Below are 19,853 nucleotides of genomic sequence, written 5' to 3'. Positions count from 1 at the left end.
CATGCAGTCAGTCTCTACCAAGAAAACTGAATGTGGATGTCACAGAAAGTTACTGGGATATCAAATACTTGACTTGGCACATGCTTTAATAAAGTTGAATGCCACCACATTTAGGCTTAATTTACAAAGTGTATTTCCAAATAACTTAAGAATTTCAAAGTTAGCTAGTAACTGTACTGTAGCTATTTTATAGAATGGAGTAAAATGTTATATTTGGAAGAGACGTTAGTTTCTCCCATTTATAGGTGGTATTCTTGAGATCAGAAACTTTGTCTCATTTAGTTAAATTATATTGCTAAATTGAGATTCAGAACATCTAAAGGTAAATCTTACTATTTGCTGCTCGTATCATCTCTTTGAATTTAAATTTCCTTATCACTATTTGGATCCTTATCTGCCCTGCCTTCCTCCCCTGGTTGTTGTGAGGCTCAAATGACATAATATATTGGAAACTCATGTGAAATACCCTAAGGCATAGATTCACAACGTGTTGTTTTCTTCCCCCCCAAGAAGTGAATGACTATATGGTCAAATTTATTTGCAAAATGATGTATACTGTATTCCACTTGTGGAGATTCACAACTTATGTTGACTTATGAAAGACTCTGGGTACTCAGGCAGTAAAAAAGCCTGTTGAACCCAACATCCCACCCGTAGTTGAGCATGAAGCCCTTTTGTCACAGAATATACAATACATTTCACGTTATTTGGAAAACGCCTTCAAACAGAAATTTACCCACAGGGAAATGAGGAATCAGGGCTTATGGCTTGGAGATGGGCAAGGAGATATCGTACCTTTACACTCCATAAAATTCCCAATTAGTTCCTTTATTTCCTTCTTTAAATTTTGCAGGTAGAGAACCACAGAGGTTTAGAAAGGTTTTTATGGTATTGCTGAGGGATTTTAGAGAGAATTCTTTTATCTTTAATTGCATAACTTTATTACTATTATCATTATTTCCCATTTGATTATAACTAGTGTCGATGAAAATAATCCATAACCAATCTATAAATGAAAATTTGGGAGAGTTTATTCTGAGCTAAAATCTGAGGACCATGGCCTGGGGCCTTTCTTCCCGAAGGAAGAAAGGGCACCGAAGAAGTGGGGTGCACAGAGTGGTTATATACCCCCAGAGAGGATGTTTCACATAGGATTGAAATGTCCCTTTTACAATAGTCGCGAGACTGCTCTGTCGGCACAGCGATTGATGGAAACAGCAGGTAGGTCTGCTGTCTCAGTGAACACAGCAGGGTGGCAGGTCTGCTGTTTCGAGCTGGGTGGTCACAGGTGAGCTGGGTGGTCAAAGGTGAACACAGCAATCAGTTCCTAGCCTAAGGAAACATGTTTATCCTTAAGGAAATGCCAGTGTGGGGAGAAGTTGCACCTTTATCTTAAGGCCATTTGTTCTTGCCATAGTGAATATTTTAAAGCAGATATACAATGCGTGCTCAACGGCCACAGGCAGGCCCTTTTGGGAAAACAAAGTCAGGCCGAATTAGGTTTACACCAAATGTCTTCCTCATATACTGCAATATATCCTATTGCTTGCCATTTTTGTTTGTCACTACCCTGTTTTAAAAGCATTTGTGGTAACTGATGAGGATTTTTAGGCTGCTTAATTTTAAAATGGCTTATGATGAGGATTTTTAGGCTGGTTAGTTTTAAAACTACAGATGAGATTCAGGCTCCAAGGAGTGGAATTTGTTTGCCCCTTTGTTGGGAAACATTTACATTTCTAAGGGAAACCTCTATCTGTGAAGATGCCTCCCTCTCTGTGCCAGGAAGAGGGGGGGATGGTCTTATCTCTAGAGGCTCTTGGTCAATGCCAGAGGCAAGAACTTAAGTTGGTTACTGTCTGGCAACCTCATGTAACTGACCCTCCCCCCCACAAATCCTCCTTTGTCTTTAGCCGAGGATAAAATTCAAGCGGTGACTTCTGCCATTTACTCAATCCGGTTTGATTCTTATCTACCATTTTAACTTTTTTACATATTCTTTGTCTTGTAAAGAGATAACTCACATACCTATGCCTTAAATTTAGCCCTAACCCTCAACTCGGGGCAGCAGCAGGAGCTCTGCCTGCCCATGGGCTCTGTCCCCATGCCAGCGGGGGCAGCAGAAGCAGCGGCAGCAGAAGCTCTGACTGCCCATGGGTCCTGTCCCCATGCTATTCCACACTATTCTCTAAATAAAAGAGCACTACTGCCAGATCTTGAGAGTCTAAGAAATCTTTCTTTCGACTCCTCGGCTCACCGACCCCGCATCAGTAACTCTAGTAAAAATTGTGCATGACATCATTTATTTTATGAGTTCAAAATCATAATAGTTTTGTGGAAAACTTGGATGAGGTTCAAAAGCTTTACTTATTTCACACAATTATATATATATTGTATGTTAATTCTGTGACATTTATCTATTGAACAAATTGTATGTAAAGTTTACTATATGAGACCATAAATCAGCTACACGAGTTAGTTTCCCCTTGATTGCAAATATTACCATGATTACGTTTCCCAAGGACCATCAGTTCCATTTAGACAGTATTGGCCAGCGTATTGAGGGCCTGATTTTCCATGTTACAGTGCTTAGACTTCATGCTTTATCTCTTTAATTGCCATGTTATAGCCATGAGGTAGTTTTCATCCCAATTTTATACATAGGGAATCTGAAACATTGTATTCTCCTGACTCTTCTGTTTATTAGGGGAGCCACTGTTGTTCTAGTTATCTGATGACCTTCAAGAATCACCCCTGATTATTTCTTGGTGCCCTAGAGCCAGTAACTAAATGCTCTCTTTCTAATTCTAAATTCAAATTCTTCCATCTTTCTGGCATTTCCCATTTCCTTGTTTTTGTTCCTACTGTGACCACTATAACTCAGGTGCTGCTCGCTTCTTGGTAGGAGCTACCCCAGTAGTTTCCTAGGTGGTCCCTTTAGTAATGTCATTTCTGAAAACTGTCCTACATGCCTCAGCTAAAATGTCTGACCACATCTCTTGATTCCATTTCCCATACTATTGTCACTGTGTTGTGCTACTATTAAGAGAGAATGATGGTAGTATAGGGGAGGAAGACATATCCTCTACCCTCTGGGTCCTTCTGGCTGGGCTATGAATTAAATTCACATGAGACAGACTAACAGGACAAAATCAAAGAAAGCTTTATAACATGTATACATGGGAGACACTCAGGAAAACTGAGAAACTTGTCAAAATGTTGGGGGCTCTTATCTTAAATACCATCTTTAGCTAAAGACAAAGGAGGATGTGGGGGGTAGTGGTTTGGGATTTCGAAGCGGAGGAAGGCAATTCACATGGAAAAAGAAAAGCAAGGGGATGGCCTTTATCTTAAATTTCTTTTAGGTAGTTAGGGGGAAAGTCAAAGTTTCTTTCAGGGCTTTTAGTTCTTAACAGTAATCAAGGCAAGACAAAGAGACACTTCGGGGTGGCCAATTCTGATCCCCCTCAGTAGGTACACTAGTGCTTTGCACATGACTACAGAAACCATAGCTAGTCATTCCCCTATATGAGATAAATAGACTTATACTTCAACCAGAATTAAATGTTCAGTGTTCAAGGATTCCTTTTGGAGGCAAGTGGCAGTGTCACATTCAGTAACCTTATTTGTACTTCACCTTAGGTGGTCATGAACTTGTTTTTATGGACAAACGCTTACCATCCTATTTACCCCTAGCTTAAATGGATCTCATACATGTCCATGGGTTTCTCTACTACACTTCTGGCCTTGTATTTCCACTGACTTTAGTCTCAAAATTGTTGTGTAAGAGGAGTTTTTAATTCCCTGAGTGTCTTATGACAAAGTCTTTCCTAAATACAGGAAATTTTCACCTTCTAAATACTCATAAGCATGCATCTCATTCACTTTTACTTTCAAGTGATTCACTACTAGAGAATAAAATTGTCTATAGACGAGTGTTTTTGTTTGTGTTGTTGTATTTCTAAGGTGGAATGATGGTGATGGTAGTGATGGTAATGGTCATGATGGGGACTTTGCATACTGCTTACCATATGCCATGCACTATTCTCAGTGCTTTGTACTCATCAACTCAGCCAATTACAAAATAAAGAATATCTTTTTTCCAACATTATTTTTCCACCATGAGCTTCAAATAGAGTATAAGACTGCCAAGTCTACCCTGTTACAAATATTTACCATAATTTTTTTCTTAATGTATTTCAGCTATTTATTATTCATCTTTAGATCATCTTGATGAAATCTTATTGCAATCCTTATTTGAGCTTGAAGAAACAAAGTTATAGGTGAACTATGGTTGAGATTCATTACTGTTTGTTCTGGTGATTTTATAATGCATTAATGTGCTAAAATCTAAAAATGCTTAAAACTTCATAGGAATTTAACACAGGATAGAATTTTGAATTAAGCATTATTCTCAAGAGGAGATTTATTATAAGTCTATACTTAAAATGTAGATGTTACATTTTCAGTGGGCTAGGAAGGTAGCCAAAGAAATTTAAAATATTAGTCTGTGAATACAAACCTAGGAAAACTCTTATCACAGATTTTACATTTCTTTAAGAAATGGGAACTATTTTGGAACAATTGTTTGTGCATGACTAGCTCAAAATCCAACAATTTTGTCAGCATTTATATTAAGTTACCAAGCATCTCAGTACATAAAGTCTTTCTCTTCCTATATAAGCTCTTTAATACAATACAGAACTTCATTCTTGAAATTAGAAACCTTTTCACATTAAGTGTGGTCCTGTATTTAAATTAATATACAAGTTGAATGTTTGGGCTTGCTAGATGAGTACCTGCATATTTCCTACTCGTTTGAAGATCCACACTTGCCTAAAATTACTCATATAACTGCTTCACTAACATTTTTCTTATGAAGCAGTTGCAAATGTAGTTAAATAAATAATCTTGCTAACACTCTGATAATTACTAGTCTGGGAAGGACAAGAATTATAGTGAAGGATAGAATATATATGATACCTTCTTGGTATGCCCTTTAAGATGAAATGTTTTAATATTCATATTTACATAGCTCACTTAAATCTCTTGTGTTTAATATTTTAGATTTGTTAGTCTTTGTGGAAAACTAAGTCAAAAGTTCTGTACAGCTGTTAGCTCATTTAGGGTCTATTTTCTCAACTCATTTACATAAATTAGAGAAGAAAAATATTAAAACGTTGGTTCTTGGTGTTCTGCATAAAATTCGGGTGTCAACTGTTGATTAAATATTTAAGAAATTGTATAATTAAAGCCTAGGTGTCAAAATATTTTTTTATAAATTGTTATAAAATAATTTTCTTTTTCTTATAAAAGGTGAAAGAAGACATAGGGGCTTTTTGGGTACTCAACCCTACTGCTGTGGTGCGCAAGCAGTCGTAGACAAATAGTAAATGAATGGATGGTTGCCTTTCAATGGTACATTAATTGCAGAAACAAGATGTAGCCTTGATTTATTCTGAGAGTCATAGTTTGCTGACCCCTGATGTAAGATCCCAATTTACATAGAAGGAAGAAGATGCAGGAAACAGATTGCTAATTAGACCAAGTGGAGAAAACCAACTAAGGAAAGTTTCTTAACCTGAGGTCTGTTGACCAGTTTTAGGCATTAATGTGCAAAATGTGCATTGGCTCATTTGTCATGTGAAATGCTTCACACCTGTCTTTAGTGCCTGAGGCACACTAGGTGCTCCGAAAATAGTTGTTTAGAAAATGAATGAATAGTTCTCAGCAGTTTATGACTCTCAAATGTTAAAAACCATTCTGTTTGTTAAAAATGGCAGAAATTTATAAATAAATGTGTCCTGGATTATTGAAACAGGTATACAGGGGATGCTGGGAAATATTCAAACCTTTTGAAAGTTTCCCTGTGAATTAGAAAGGGTGTTCTTACAAGATTGAGATAAAAAGGATTATATAAGGCTGTGGTTTTCAAACTACGCTCTACAGAAAGATGTGACAGATGGCCTTGGGGGTTTCTGTGGGTGGACGGTGGGCCAGACAGGGAAAGTTTCATTGCTGCCTCTTTTCCCTGGTTCTTCAGCTGAGGCAATTCAACTTTATAGTTTATTTCTCCATGTCTCTACATAGTAACTTATATGAATAAAGTGTACAACATAATACTTCTTAAAAATCAGTCATATAACAGTAAACTGATGACTAACATAAATATTCTACTTACCTTTCCAGTTTTTAGCTCTAGCTTATATAGTATTCCTTTAGATATATACTTTATCAAGAACAATAATTCTACTTGACTTTTTTTTAACAAAGAATTTTAATGTTGGCAAAATAAGAGTAATCTTATATTTAATTATGTTTCTGGGAAGTATGACTAACCAGAGTGTGAGTGTGTTAACTGTGGCACTTCTCTGCATTTTGTATCAGGTTTTCTGCTCTGGAAAGACAATGCAGCTGTAGAGGGTTAGTCTTAGAATTCCAAAATAGAAAATTAAGCAACATATTTAAGTTGGAAATATTTAAGTTATATTAATTCTTAAGCAACATAGCAGACTTTAGTCTGGGTAACACAAGAGATGCATTTTGTTTTTCTTTCTTCCATTATTCATCAATTTTTGTTAATTGTCTAGTGTATGCTGGGTACCAGGGGTCTGAAGGCAAGTATAGTCTAGTTTCAAGAGAAAAAAAAAGCGTCAGATTCCTATATCACATTTCTATTTTAAACTATTTTTATTATGAATACAATTTACTCAGAAAAAACTTGTGATATAAAGGCTTTTCAATTTAATTTTTTTCCCCAGTAGTATAATCAGTGATAAAATACATATGAGAATTAACTTCATAAAATGTTGTATTTGATCAGGACTTTCTCAAAACTCACATTTAAACTGTAGAAAAGTTCTGGTGTGGATAGAACAGGTTCGAGGGGAACGTGTCAGGTTTTGTCATCTCTATTTTGCAGACGAAAAAGAAAATGAGAATTGGAGAAGCTTAATGAGATACCGAAGGTTACAATGTTCTTATGTCGCTGGTCTTTGGCTAGACTGCCTGTTCCCTCCTCCTTATGGTCTTTCCAGCACTGCACACTGCCTCTTCCTCAAGTAAAGCTTCATGGCCTTCTCAAATGAAGTAAGCTACTCATAGATTAAATAGGTTCTTTAAAATGTTTGCTAGATATTTTAACTAATGATTCTCACTCTCTACCATTCGTCCAAGTACAACATAATTTTAAAGAAAAATCTACTCTTTGTTTTTAAAAATGATTTCATGATATGCAGACACCTTGATATAATGAGAAAAGTATGTTAGGATCATCAAGTTACATTTTCCCTTGTGTTTATGTTTGGGGCTTGTGCAGGACTGCAGTTCTAATAAGCTTGCACACCTCACTGATGGAAGATAAAACATGAATCACAGGCTAACCCAGGTCAGTGCAGATTCACAGTATAGTGTGGATACCCTCTGAGGATCCCGTAAAAATGCTTGAATGATTCTAAAGCATTCTTGGTTAATAGTTTTTGAAGGTACTTCACATTTATTTTCTATATTTCTCAGGCTCTACACAAGGATGCTTTCAACTTTCCCCCTCATCTCAAGACAGAGTACTTTTGCCAGTTCTATCCTTGCATAGCCAAGTCATTTTCTTGAGAAATTATGGATATTTAAGCTGTAGAAGATTTGTCCTATCTGAAAGGTTATTATTATAGGTGGTTAATAAACAACAGACATTTTATAGAACTGATGATCTTGTTTTCACATAAATATCTTCAGCTATAAAGAGTTCAGTTAGAGAAATATGCCAGATATATAAGAATAGCTGGCATAGTTTATGTTCTATTAACTTTGCGTATTTTTACAGCATGTTTTATCGTCTTAATATTTACATTATCCATTTTTTGTCACTTCAGAAATGAATAAAGCTTATGTTGTAAAATATTTTTTCTACAGGATATTTTCCTACAGTTTTAGTAGAGCATTACTAGTTTAATCAGCATTAAATGCTCATATTTTTTGCAAGATTATAATTGCAAGCATTCACTATTACAATTCATCATGTGTTGTTTGTGTACTGCATACAATATGGTAATGAAAAAGCAAAGGTCACAGCTATCTTTAAATCTGCCTCAGAATTATTCATTAGGTTTATTCTCAAGTTATTTTTCTGTATGAAATGCTTACAGAAAAAAAATAGAACCACCAAAGCAATTCATCCTCTAATGAAAATCTCGAGTATAGTGTCAGTTGAAGTTGAAGGGAAAATTAAACCTTTGGTAGAAATAAGATGATTGAAAATTAAATTTAAATAGTATATAGTGTTCTTAATCATATCCTGATAAAAGGAAATTTTGTGAGCTGTCTGTAACATTCAATTCTCCTTTGGGTAGTTAATTTTGAATTCCGTATGTCTCTGGTATTGTTATCATTAAAAAAAATAAAGGGGCTGGCCTTGTGGTGCAGTGGTTAAGTTGGCACATTCTGCTTTGGTGGCCTGGGGTTTGCTAGTTCGGATCCCGGGTGTGGACATGGCACCACTTGGCAAGCCATGCTGTGGTAGGCATACCACATATAAAGTAGAGGAAGATGGGCATGGATGTTAGCTCAGGGCCAGTCTTCCTCAGCAAAAAGAGGAGGATTGGTGGCAGATGTTAGCTCAAGGCTAATCTTCCTCAAAAGAATAAAAATTTAAAAAATAAATAAATAAATACATGATCCCATGCATTTTATAAAACACTTTAAAAAATACAGAAATATATATATTGAGGAGCAAAAGTCTCTTTTCATCCATCCATTCCATTCCTTTCCCATGGTTAACCACATCGAAAAGTTGAAGTATAGATATCTCGAGTTGAACATCTCAGTTTTCCTTTCTGAGGTAGTATCTTAATCTTGTCTTCTGTGATATAGTGATTCAAGAAATTATCTTAGTGAATTTAAACGTGGCACAAATTATAGAGCTCAGAACTTTCACATATAGGGAATACTTTTAGAGATCATAATCTGGATACAAATTTTAAAATAAGATATATATTTATGCATATTAAGATATATATAATGTGTAGGTATACCATATATGATATATACATATATGTGTGTATATAATATATGTGTGTGTGTGTGTGTATTGAATACATGGAACATCAGCACTTCACAGAGAAGGTTTCCAGGAAGAAAGTCGGTATCCATTGCTTATTGGGGCAGAGTAAGAGGAAGGGTAGTAGGAAGATAAATATATATAAAATAACATATGTTGATATTACAAAGAATATAAAATATAATTATATAATACAGTTATATTGATTATAGTAACATTGTATATAATATAAAAATAATACATAATATTAATTATATTTATTATAAGTATTAACTTAATATTAATATATAATAATACATTAGATAAACATGTATACACACATATGTACATATATATGATATTTCTTCCCACTACCCTCCTCTTACTCCACCCCAGTAAACAATGATACTTGCTTTCTTCCATGAAACCTCTGTGAAGTACTGATGTTTTATATATTTGATGCAATGGAGACAGCTCTGAAAGGCACTATGGAAATAGAATGTTTGTCTCCAACACTAAACTATGAGTTCCTTAAGAATAAAGACCATGTGTTGCTTAGCAATTGTTTGCATTAATTTGTAGCTCTGTTTCAGGATCTACATATTTGAACTCAGTCTAGCTGGTAATGGGTTCTTTTTGAACTTCAGAAAGAATAGAACATAGAATCATAGAAAAAATGTTATTTTTGAAATTCAGATGAAACTGGATTCAATACTCAGGACCATCACTTATTTGCTCTGTCAACTTGGATGAGATACTTAATGTTTCTAATGTTTGTTTTCCTCATCTATTAAGATAAAATAATATTCATATCATTTGGTTACTTTAAGTACATTAAATGAGTTAATTTGAAACACTTGATAAAAGACGTGTGAAATCTTGGTTCAGATCTATATTTAAATATCTCAAATGGATTTCTATGCTTTTTTAATATAAATTTCTAATTTTTGGTAAAATATTTAATACTTAATTTTATATGTAGCTGGGCAAGATGAATTATGAATTTCATTTTCCATTTAATCTGCTCTTCCATATTAATTGATTTCAAGCATAACACAATTGCATTTTTTATCTAAGAAGGTAAAATTGAAAAGCTATTGAGAAGTAGGCCCAACAGCTATTGAGAATTTGGGAAACAAAAAAGGAGGCAGTTGAAAAGAAAGCAATGTGCTTCTCGACTTTTGTTCCTGGGAGGAAAATGTGAATACTTCCATCTGCCAAGGACATGGAAGGGAAAATGGTACATAAATACGTTAGAAAGGGCACTGTAAGAGTTTTCATGCTTCAGAGATAAACAGATAATCATTGCCATATACAAGTTAAAAATAGTATGGAAATAGTTTTTCATGGAAGATTAACAACTGAAGCCAGAAATGTTTGTGGTTGCTCATATGGAAATTGCTTTGTTAGATGAATGTACTGACTGGGCAAGAAGTAGTCAGTAATTTGTGAGTTGTTACTTTCAAAGTTCAAAATTATGAATAAAGTGGCTCTGATTTCAGATAAAGTTGCATATGTTGGTAGAATTATCATTTCTCTTTTGACTTTTGAATCATTTATGAGCGGAAAATTTTTTTTTAGTGCAAAAGAATAACCTTCCCTCTGGCCCTGTTTATTGTTGGAGTGTAATGTTCCTGTACGCTTGCTTAAGTGCTCATAACAAGCCTGTGGATCCCGAAAGGGGCTGAAGAATTATTTCTGGTGGTCTTTGAATCTGTAATTGCTGCCAGCTGAGGAAGCAAAATTCCAAATAAGTTGAAGGAACCTTCACAAATAACACTTAACATAATTACAAGGCATAAAGCTCAATATATCAATTATATAATAAAGTCTTACCTAACCACAAAGTGTTCAAGGACCAAACATAGATCTTCGTGGAGATGTATTTTAACCTTTTGCTAGACACTGTACTTGTTTAGATTTATTAAAACCTTCTGGCTGTGCGTTTGAAATTATGCCTGTTTAAAATCTCCTTTTGCAGATTTTCCATTTTGCTATGAACATTTCCAAGAGCACCTAACGGTAATGATAAAAATGTGATTGTCAAAAGGCATAACATCTTCCATCTTTGCTTAGGTGTATTGGAATAAAGTGGTTTTGAGATCTTGGTCAAGGACACTTAGCATTATTTATTTACTATTTTAATAGTATGTTCCATTTTTAGGGAAATACAATATAAAAACCCAGACTCCAAAATAAGTATATTAGTAAAGGATCATACTGCAAAATTATTTTTACTTTTCAGAAAAATTCAATGTAATATTCACTTAAATATAGAACTTTTCATGATACCTTTGCTTTATGATTAAATTTAATTTTTGGGGTAAGTTTTTAGGTACATTTCTCATATTTTGACAAGGGGTAAATTTGTATGTGATCTGGCTGCTCCAATCATAATTCACAAAAGCAAGTTTAGAAATACCAGGATTGCCCATATTCTCAGATCAATTCTGTATCATTTACTCCTGTTTTTATTTTGACCTGTTAAAACTTCAGAGCGGATTCTTGAAATTATTGATTATTATTCTCTGCAGACTTAGGTTTCATATGAAGAAATCATCCACTCAACATCTCTTTTTCCATACGTCCCCTCATCTCATTAAAACATACTTCCTTTTCTAATTTCCCTTTTTTGAGTAGTATTTTTCCCTTATAAAGACTATAAATTTGAATCAATAAGAGAATTCTGTATATTCTCTCTTCATTATGTATGTAAGCCCTGTATAGATCTTGTCCTCATCACTTTAGTCAAAGTCTTCCTCACTTTATATCTAAAAATAATTGCTCTCCCTACCTCCAATCCATTGGTTCTCAACCAGAGGTAATTTTGCCCCCAGAGACATTTGGCAGTATCTGGAGACATTTTGAGTTATCACAACTGAGAGTGTGGTGCTATGGGCATTTAGTGGGTAGAGGCTATGGATGATGATAAACATCATACAAAGCACAAGACATCCCTCTATAACAATTATCCAACCCAAAGTGACAATAATGCTAAGGTTGAGAACCCCTGCTCCATTCCCTCTTTGATCATTTCTCTTCCAGGTGATTCTTTTTAAAATACTACTTTTGTTGCATAAATCATCTTATAAGGCATCTTCAGGGGGTATTATCTTGAGTATATGATCTAAGTTCTCTATCCTAGTTTCAAACTTATACAACTAATATAATCCAACCCTGTTGCTGTGGGGCCCTCTGTTGCCTTTGTTAGTCAGGGTGCTATCTTCACAGTCATGAGAACATGGCGCGCGTTTTAGGGCCCCAGTGTCTATGCAGCATCCCCTTTTTATGGTGCTAGGTTATTCTACTCCCTCTACTTCTGAACTCCCAGCTCAAGTCCTGGAAGGCTTCAGTGACCATTGTTAAGATAGAATTGGTCCAGTGACTTTATGTCATTATCTGTATGTTACTCCTTAACTATTTATTTCCTCATTTCTGTTATGATCTTGTATTTAAAAATTGTTTCTGTCAATGAAATCCATTTTGCAAAAATAATTTTATGTATAGTAGATTCCTTTTTATATACAACAGATGAAACCAGAGTCTTATCTACTTGAGGAATAGAATGAGAAGCTTTAATCTCCTTGACTTTCTGCCTGTTTCCTAAGCAGCCTTTGAGGCATTATCAGAGAATATTACAGAGTTAGCCCTTGTTTTATTCTTTAACTTTTTGGTATGTGTTTCACCATAAAAAAATCTTTAGAGATTATAAATCTCTTTATGATAGGAACTACCTGTTTTCACATTTCTGTGTACCTCATGGTCCCCTATGTAGCATGTATATATACAATAGATATTTAGTAACTGTGTGAATGGAGTAACATGGCCCAGTCATCAAAACTTGTACTGGAAACAAAGTAAACGGAAGGCAAAATCTTAACCCAGAAAGATTTTAGAGTGTAAAGTCCCAGTAAGTAAATATGTAAGTCTTTTCGCTGAAAATTTGCTAAAATGCCCTATAAGAACCAAAAACAGGAAATATATTCCATTCTGAAAATAGGGATCCCCTTCATCTTTAAATCCCAAACTCCTGGGAATATCTTCCAGATGTTATTCAGTTTGGACCTAATTTAAAAAATAAGATGCGGAGATTCATTACGTATGTCCCATAAATAAATGTGTTCTTCAGCAGTATACAAAAGGAAGAAAGAAGATTCCAGGGAGTTTCCTGATTACTGCAACTTGGCAGAATGAGGGCTGGGATCAGTGTTAGGAAGTTGACAGTTGCCCTTTGGAAATCCATTCCTCAATTTGGGAATGGGCAGTGGAGGACAGAAGGACGGATTTGCAGCCCTGGAATTTTTCTTTTTATTGACCTGTTTAATTCTCTTGTAAAGATTAAATAAAACATGCAAGACAGAGTCTACTAGATGCTCATCTCCTCCTCATTTCAGAAACCCAATTTATTTGAGACAGCAACGTCATTTCTCAGCTACCTGTGCAGCTTGGGATGGTCTCTGTGATTTAACTGAAGATTTTCGAGAGTCTTTCAAGAGACTCTTTTCTCTCACTCTTTCTTAATTCCTCCTGCCTGCAAAATATCCAGTGTGCATTAACAACACAAACAATGAACATAAATAATGAATTCTTTTGTTTTCAAGACAGATTATCGTCTATTTCCAATAACTAAAAAATCACAGCTTATCTATTATTTTTAACATTATAGTGACTTCAGTATTTTTATTCCTCCTAATTCTTATGAAGAGTTTAGTCAGGACAACTTATTTTCCAGGAGGTGTGATAGGCATTCTTTGGATGGAATCTGAAATGATCTGAGGTAGAATGTGGAAAGCTTTTTAAGAAGTTCAATAGTTATTTAATTGTGTGCATTCATATTCTTGTCCCAAGTCTAATGTGAAGCTAGGTCATCAACCAGGAAAGACCAAGTCTTGAGAGTTGGAATGGCAACATATCAGAATGGTTGGAACCCAGAAACAGAAATGTTCTTCTTGGTCATTGGAATAGTATATCAAGAAGGAATGGGAAAGGGTGGGATGGAGATGAAATATAAACTTAGAATAGGAACAGAAGAAAAGTTACCTCCTGAAAGAATTGCATAAGTGCATCAATGAATAGTGCCAGAAACTAAACTTCGTTCCTTACACACTTATGCATTCAAATTATGTAATTCTCTGTACAAATATGTACTGGGACCTACTCGGGTTTGGACATCATGAGAGATGCTTGGGATGCAATGCTGAGCACAAGCAGACAAGATAACATGGTATCTGGTATCATAGTATGAAGCTTCAGGCCAGGAGAGAATCACGCGAGCAAATATAAAATTGGAACAAAGGCAAGAGCTAGACAAAAATACAATGAGAGCCTAAGACGGATGTATTTGACCTAGGCAGGGATGTCAAGACAGACTTTCTTGAGAAAGAGGAATCAAAATGAAAAGCAACTTTTCCACCCAAGCAGAGATCTGAAGGAAAGTTAAGATGGAAGAGAGGACATTCTAGAGAGAGGAAGCAATGTATAAGAAGGCCTTGTGATAGAGAGAACTTAAACTCAAAAGGCTAAAAATAGGCCAATAAGGTTACATTGCAGAGAGAAAGGAGGAGCATAATGTGTGATGTCACAAGGTGGATCAATGTCATTTTTCCCTGAAAAATAATGTTCGATAGTACTGATTAAAATTGAATGGATTGCTAAAACTTTGAGTCTTTTTCTTTTATGCTTTTGCTCTTCTGGCTTAGCTACAATTACTAAAGCAATATATACCAGTGTTTCTTGTTTATAACCATAGTACAAGACTGAAAATAATTTGTATATTTTGCTTTAATCATGAAGTAAAAATAATTATTTTCTGATATCTATGAATTACTCCCTACTATTGATATATTCTTCTCCTTCCTTCTCGTTTACTCATCTTACCCCTAGTCATAGTAACTTTATTTCTTTAATTATCATAATCTGTTATAAATGCAACATATTTGGCTTTTTCTTAATTCTGTACATTACAGAATCCTGCTAAGGTGTTATGTTATCTGGGTCTAATTTTCCCTTCTTCCTTACAACTTGGAAACTGATTTGGAATCTTCTTTTCCTCTACTGACTGATTTTTTTCTTTCTATTACTAAGAACTCCCATGTCTTAAATCTCGCCCAAATCTAGCTTTCTTGCCAAGTTATTCCTTTGGCTTTGTTATTTGTCTTCTGGTTTCTCTTCTTTAGATTAGAAACGTTTTTTTCTCTGATTTACCGCTTGCATGAAAGTCACGGATTAGCTCTAACCCAGACTGGAGGACGTCCTGTGTAAACATACTTTGGATTTCCCTGACCAAAGATTTCCTTTCTTGAAGTCGTATGTATCACTTTGGGAAAAGAAGAGAAAATGACATCCTTGGTCACTGGTATTGTTTGCAAGAAGTTGAGATGAATTTTAACAAACTTGTAAGAATACTTCTCTATTTTTTTCCCTTAAAACACCTGAGAGCAGAAAAACTGATTCGTTTGTAGCTGTAACTGAAGAGTATGGCAGCCTCAAATATTGCATAAACTTATTCGTTTAACTGAAATATTGACCCAAACTAACATAATATTTTATTGTTTTATTAGTCAACAAAAGTAAACTGGAATTAAGAATGCTTACAATAGCATTCGCTATAAAACTATAGATGAGTAAGATTTAACACAATAGTAGTTTTTTGTGATTTTTTCTCTTTGAATATCCTACAAATGTAGAGTCAAATTACTTTTTCTAAGTTGCAATTACTAATATTTATTGATTAGTCTGTTTTAATTTGGAAATGTCAGTGCTTTACCTGACTTTTCTCAAGACTTAATTATGATCTTTTTTGGAGTTTTATTTTGTTTTTGCTAATGTGGTTATCTTTTTAATTAAATTTTGTAATTGGTTATTGCCAATGTTTTGGGAGCTACCAAATTTTGTGAATGGGATCTTTAAAAATATTAAATTTTATAATTGATTATTGCTATTATATAGGAAATGTCACATTATTTTGTGAACTGATCTTGTGCCTAACCACTTATCGAACTTTGTTAATAGTTCTTTTATATTTTCCAATGATTATTTTTTATGTTTAAAAAGAGGATAGATTATGTCTTACTTGCCAATATTTGACACTCTTATTTATTTTCTTATCTTGTTACATCGGCTGAGAAACCCAGTGCAATGATATATTTTAGGAGTGATGCCAGTTATCCTTGTGCTTTCTGTAACTTTAAGGGAAGTTCTTAAAGTAATAAAAATGATTCTTTTTTTTTTTTTAAATGTGGTCATTCCCAAGAGGAATACTGGTATCTTAGTACTAAATTCACACTCTGTTGTTTCCATTTTCTTTCTTTTTTTTTCCTCCTAAAGTCCCAGTACATAGTTGTATATCCTGGTTGTAAGTCCTTCTAGTTCTTCTACGTGGGATGCTGCCTCAGCATGGCTTGATGAGCAGTGTGTAGGTCCATGCCCAGGACTGAACCGGCAAACTCCAGGTCGCCGAAGCAGACTGTGCTAACTTAACCGCTACACCACCAGACTGGCCCCAAAAATGCTTCTTCTCACCACTTTTCCTTCGTTAGTTTTTATTTTCTTAATGAGGATACGTGTTGAGTAGTACAAAATCTACTTAAAAGTTCCTATTATGTTTTTCCTTTAATTTCATAATGTGTTAAATCAGTCTATTTATGCATTGAAACTAAGCTTGAAATCCTATTATAAACTCTTCTTTTTCACAATGTGTTGTATTTAGAGAAGATTATATGTATATTATCACATCTTTTAGTTAACACAGTGTTCACATTATTATTACTATATACATGTCATTTACTTCTGATAGCTTGTTTCCCTTATAGAATATCCCTTTTCCTTCTAGAACTTCCTCATAACCTAAGGTGGTGTTATTTCTCTAGACCAGGTGCTCACTCGATCTACTTTAGGCTGTGGATAAACATCTTTATTTCCAGTTCTTTAATATAGGTGGAGAATGAAGGATAGGCCAGCCTGTTGACTTTGTAGAATATAGTTAATGAACTCTTAAGATTGGCCTCTGATCTTATTCTGCTCCTAGAATTTGTTTACTCTCTGCTTGAATCAACCCAGAATAGTCTTCAGCAGATTCCTACCTTGTCCATGTTTTGTCCTGTGGTTTTTGTTTCCAGTCTAATCCCGTGTCTTTCTATTTCTCAGAAATTCTCCAAAATTCTTAGTCACATCATAGCATTCCCCTTTCTTTTCCAATATCATCATATATGTATGTGTGTGCATGTATGTTCTTCAAGAGTGCTTTTAATCCCACCATCACCACCAATACACCTTTGTAGGGATTTAAAATGAGGACGGCATGTGGTCTTGTGTTCTCAGGCTACCACCTGGATCCAGCTTCTCAATGGTTTATTAACAAGAAATCGTTACAAGAATACAATTTTGTTTTTCTAATGTATTCTTAAGTCATCATCCATTAGACAACCCACTTCATAAAATTAAAAAGTAGTTGATTGATTTCTTCTTTAAAGATGTACTTAGAATTTATAACACTTTTTTGAGAGGAGGTCCTCAAAGAGTCCATCATTATAATTCTCATTACTTGTAATCCCATCATTGAAAGCTCATCCTGTCTTGGCTGTTGTCTTTCTCATATTATCTTCAGATTTGTGGTGATTACTCTCTAATTGATTTATTGAGTTTATTCTTGGTAAGCTTTCAAATTATTTTACCGGGTTCCATGAAAGAAATGAGCTATTTTTAGATGAATTGTATATTACATAGATGGCCCCAGAGTAAATGGCAGAGAATATGCTTGACTATTTTATAACTGGAAAAAAAGAAATTGGTAGTTACTATATTTAAAATAACGAAAACTCTATTTTATGTTTATTCACAGTTTTAAAAGATCATGTTTTAGTTATAGTTTCAAAAAAAAGGGGAACCTGTCTTAGTTTTGTGGCTTCCTCTCCCTATTCCTCAATGAAAATAAGAAATTATATTTTAAATGCCATCTCATGTATTCAGTTTTTGAATGGCTCTTGAAAAGAGGTGATTAGCAGTTTAAAATCAAGATGAGTGCCAAGTCAAATTATGTTCCCTTTTTTTGTTTATATTTAATTAAAATCTTTTGTTCCTCAATTTGTCAAGCTATTTTTCTAAAATGTAGAGAGTTGTAAGTAAAGTAGTTAAAACTCCACAAATTAATAATCCTTTTAAATCCTGAATCCATGAATTTCCACAGAGTTTAATGTGGCACAGTGACTTCTTCTCATGCCTCTTAAACACCACACAGCTTGGCATACAATCCATATTTTAGAGTTCGTCATCACCATCACATGGCATTTATGGCATGGCCTAGCATGTTGAGAGATCCTCTGCTAGCTATAAAATAGTTATTTTGGGGGCTGGCTCAGTGGCATAGTGGTTAAGTTTACACGCTCGGCTTCAGTGGGCTAGGGTTCATGGGTTTGTATCCTGGGCATGGACCTACATGCCACTCATCAAACCATGCTGTGGCAGCATCCCATATACAAAAAGTAGAGGAAGATTGGCACGGGTGTTAACTCAGGGCCAATCTTCCTCACCAAAAAATAAATAAATAAAACTGTTACCTTTAAAAACTGTCTTTGGCGTCTTGTGGCTGATGTGAAAGTGGGTGTTGCTGGACAGAGCTCAGAGTTACTGGAGCTTTTGAATGTTTTTTGACAAACAAGATAGGTCCTCGTGAGTCTAACAGTTTGCCTTTGGGCTTATCTGAAATTTGAGTCCATCGTGGCTCATCTATATTCAAATTCCTCTTCTATAGTTTAAGCTGATTTTTTGCTGTTTTATACACCCTGGAAATTAGCAACATTTCAGACTGCAGGAAATTACAAGTAATTATTTTGTTTTGAAGGGAAGAAGAGTAAGTGCTTAGAAGCTTAGTGTCATTTCTTAGGGCTTTTAAATGTCAAGCATATTAAAATACAGTATTTATCAATTATTTTCACAATCTTCTCATAAGTACTTTTTTAGATTAATAAGCCTATTGTAAGCAACCAAACTAATGTTATGAGATATTGAAAGCTCTTTGTACAGTCTTGTGTTCTCTTAAAATCTCATGTCTAAAATGTGCCTTGTGGAAAACAAGGAATTTTTTACTGTTCGATTACACAAGTCTATTTTGTTTTCTTCTTGAAACATCCATGTTATTGCTTATATATACCACATAATTAGTTAAACACATAAAGGTAACATGCTATAAAGGAATGTGTAGGAAACTGTTACCTCAGAATGAAAATAATTATTGAAATCAGGACGTTCCTCCAGTATTGATTATCGGGAACGTGAAGAACAAGCCCAAAGGCTTCTTCCATATAACTGGACAAACTTCTCCTACCCTTTTGTTCCTAAGCTTCGCAAGACTTACCATTTTAAAAGATGAGTTATATAATATGTAGAAGAATGCCACTGTAAGCTACAATGTTCATAGGCAAGCTGTGTGAGTGTATGTTTTTGTTTTTGTTTTGTTTTTGTCCTGCAATGAAGAGAACTTATCTTCGAGTAAAGTGCTTAAAACCAAACCAAACAAACCTGAGCAGGCTAGATTTCTTAGTGTGAGTTTTCCTCTCATTTTTCAAGTCATGGAAATAAATACATATTTCATTCTATGAGAGGACTATACTTTTTATAAGAATGATGTATATAATCACTTGTAAGAACTTCTATCACTGAACTCGTTTACTTTTAAATATCTTTTTTTTTTGAGGAAGATTAGCCCTGAGCTAACATCTGCTGCCAACCCTCCTCTTTTTGCTGAGGAAGATTGGCCCTGAGCTAACATCTATGCCCATCTTCCTCTACTTTATATGTGGGACGCCTGCCTCAGCATGGCTTGCCAAGT

The 19,853-nt window shown here is 34.7% G+C and overlaps 1 protein-coding gene across 4 annotated transcripts in view; it reads left to right on the top strand.

Annotated features, from left to right (window-relative positions):
* CRPPA (CDP-L-ribitol pyrophosphorylase A) overlaps positions 1 to 19,853 on the top strand; it is a 283,050-nt gene that overhangs the window by 244,575 nt on the left and 18,622 nt on the right. Inside the window, exon 10 of one of the 4 annotated variants that reach the window (XR_011539068.1) lies at positions 6,920 to 7,086. The exons of the other annotated variants lie outside the window; for them this stretch is intronic. The gene's annotated coding sequence lies outside the window, so the exon portion shown is untranslated. The remainder of the gene's footprint in view (positions 1 to 6,919; positions 7,087 to 19,853) is intronic. 4 annotated transcript variants of the gene reach the window in all.

The sequence above is a fragment of the Equus przewalskii genome, chromosome 4 (assembly GCF_037783145.1).
Source record: "Equus przewalskii isolate Varuska chromosome 4, EquPr2, whole genome shotgun sequence".
Classification (NCBI taxonomy): Eukaryota; Metazoa; Chordata; class Mammalia; order Perissodactyla; family Equidae; genus Equus; species Equus przewalskii.
This window is presented reverse-complemented; position numbering and strand designations above follow the sequence as displayed.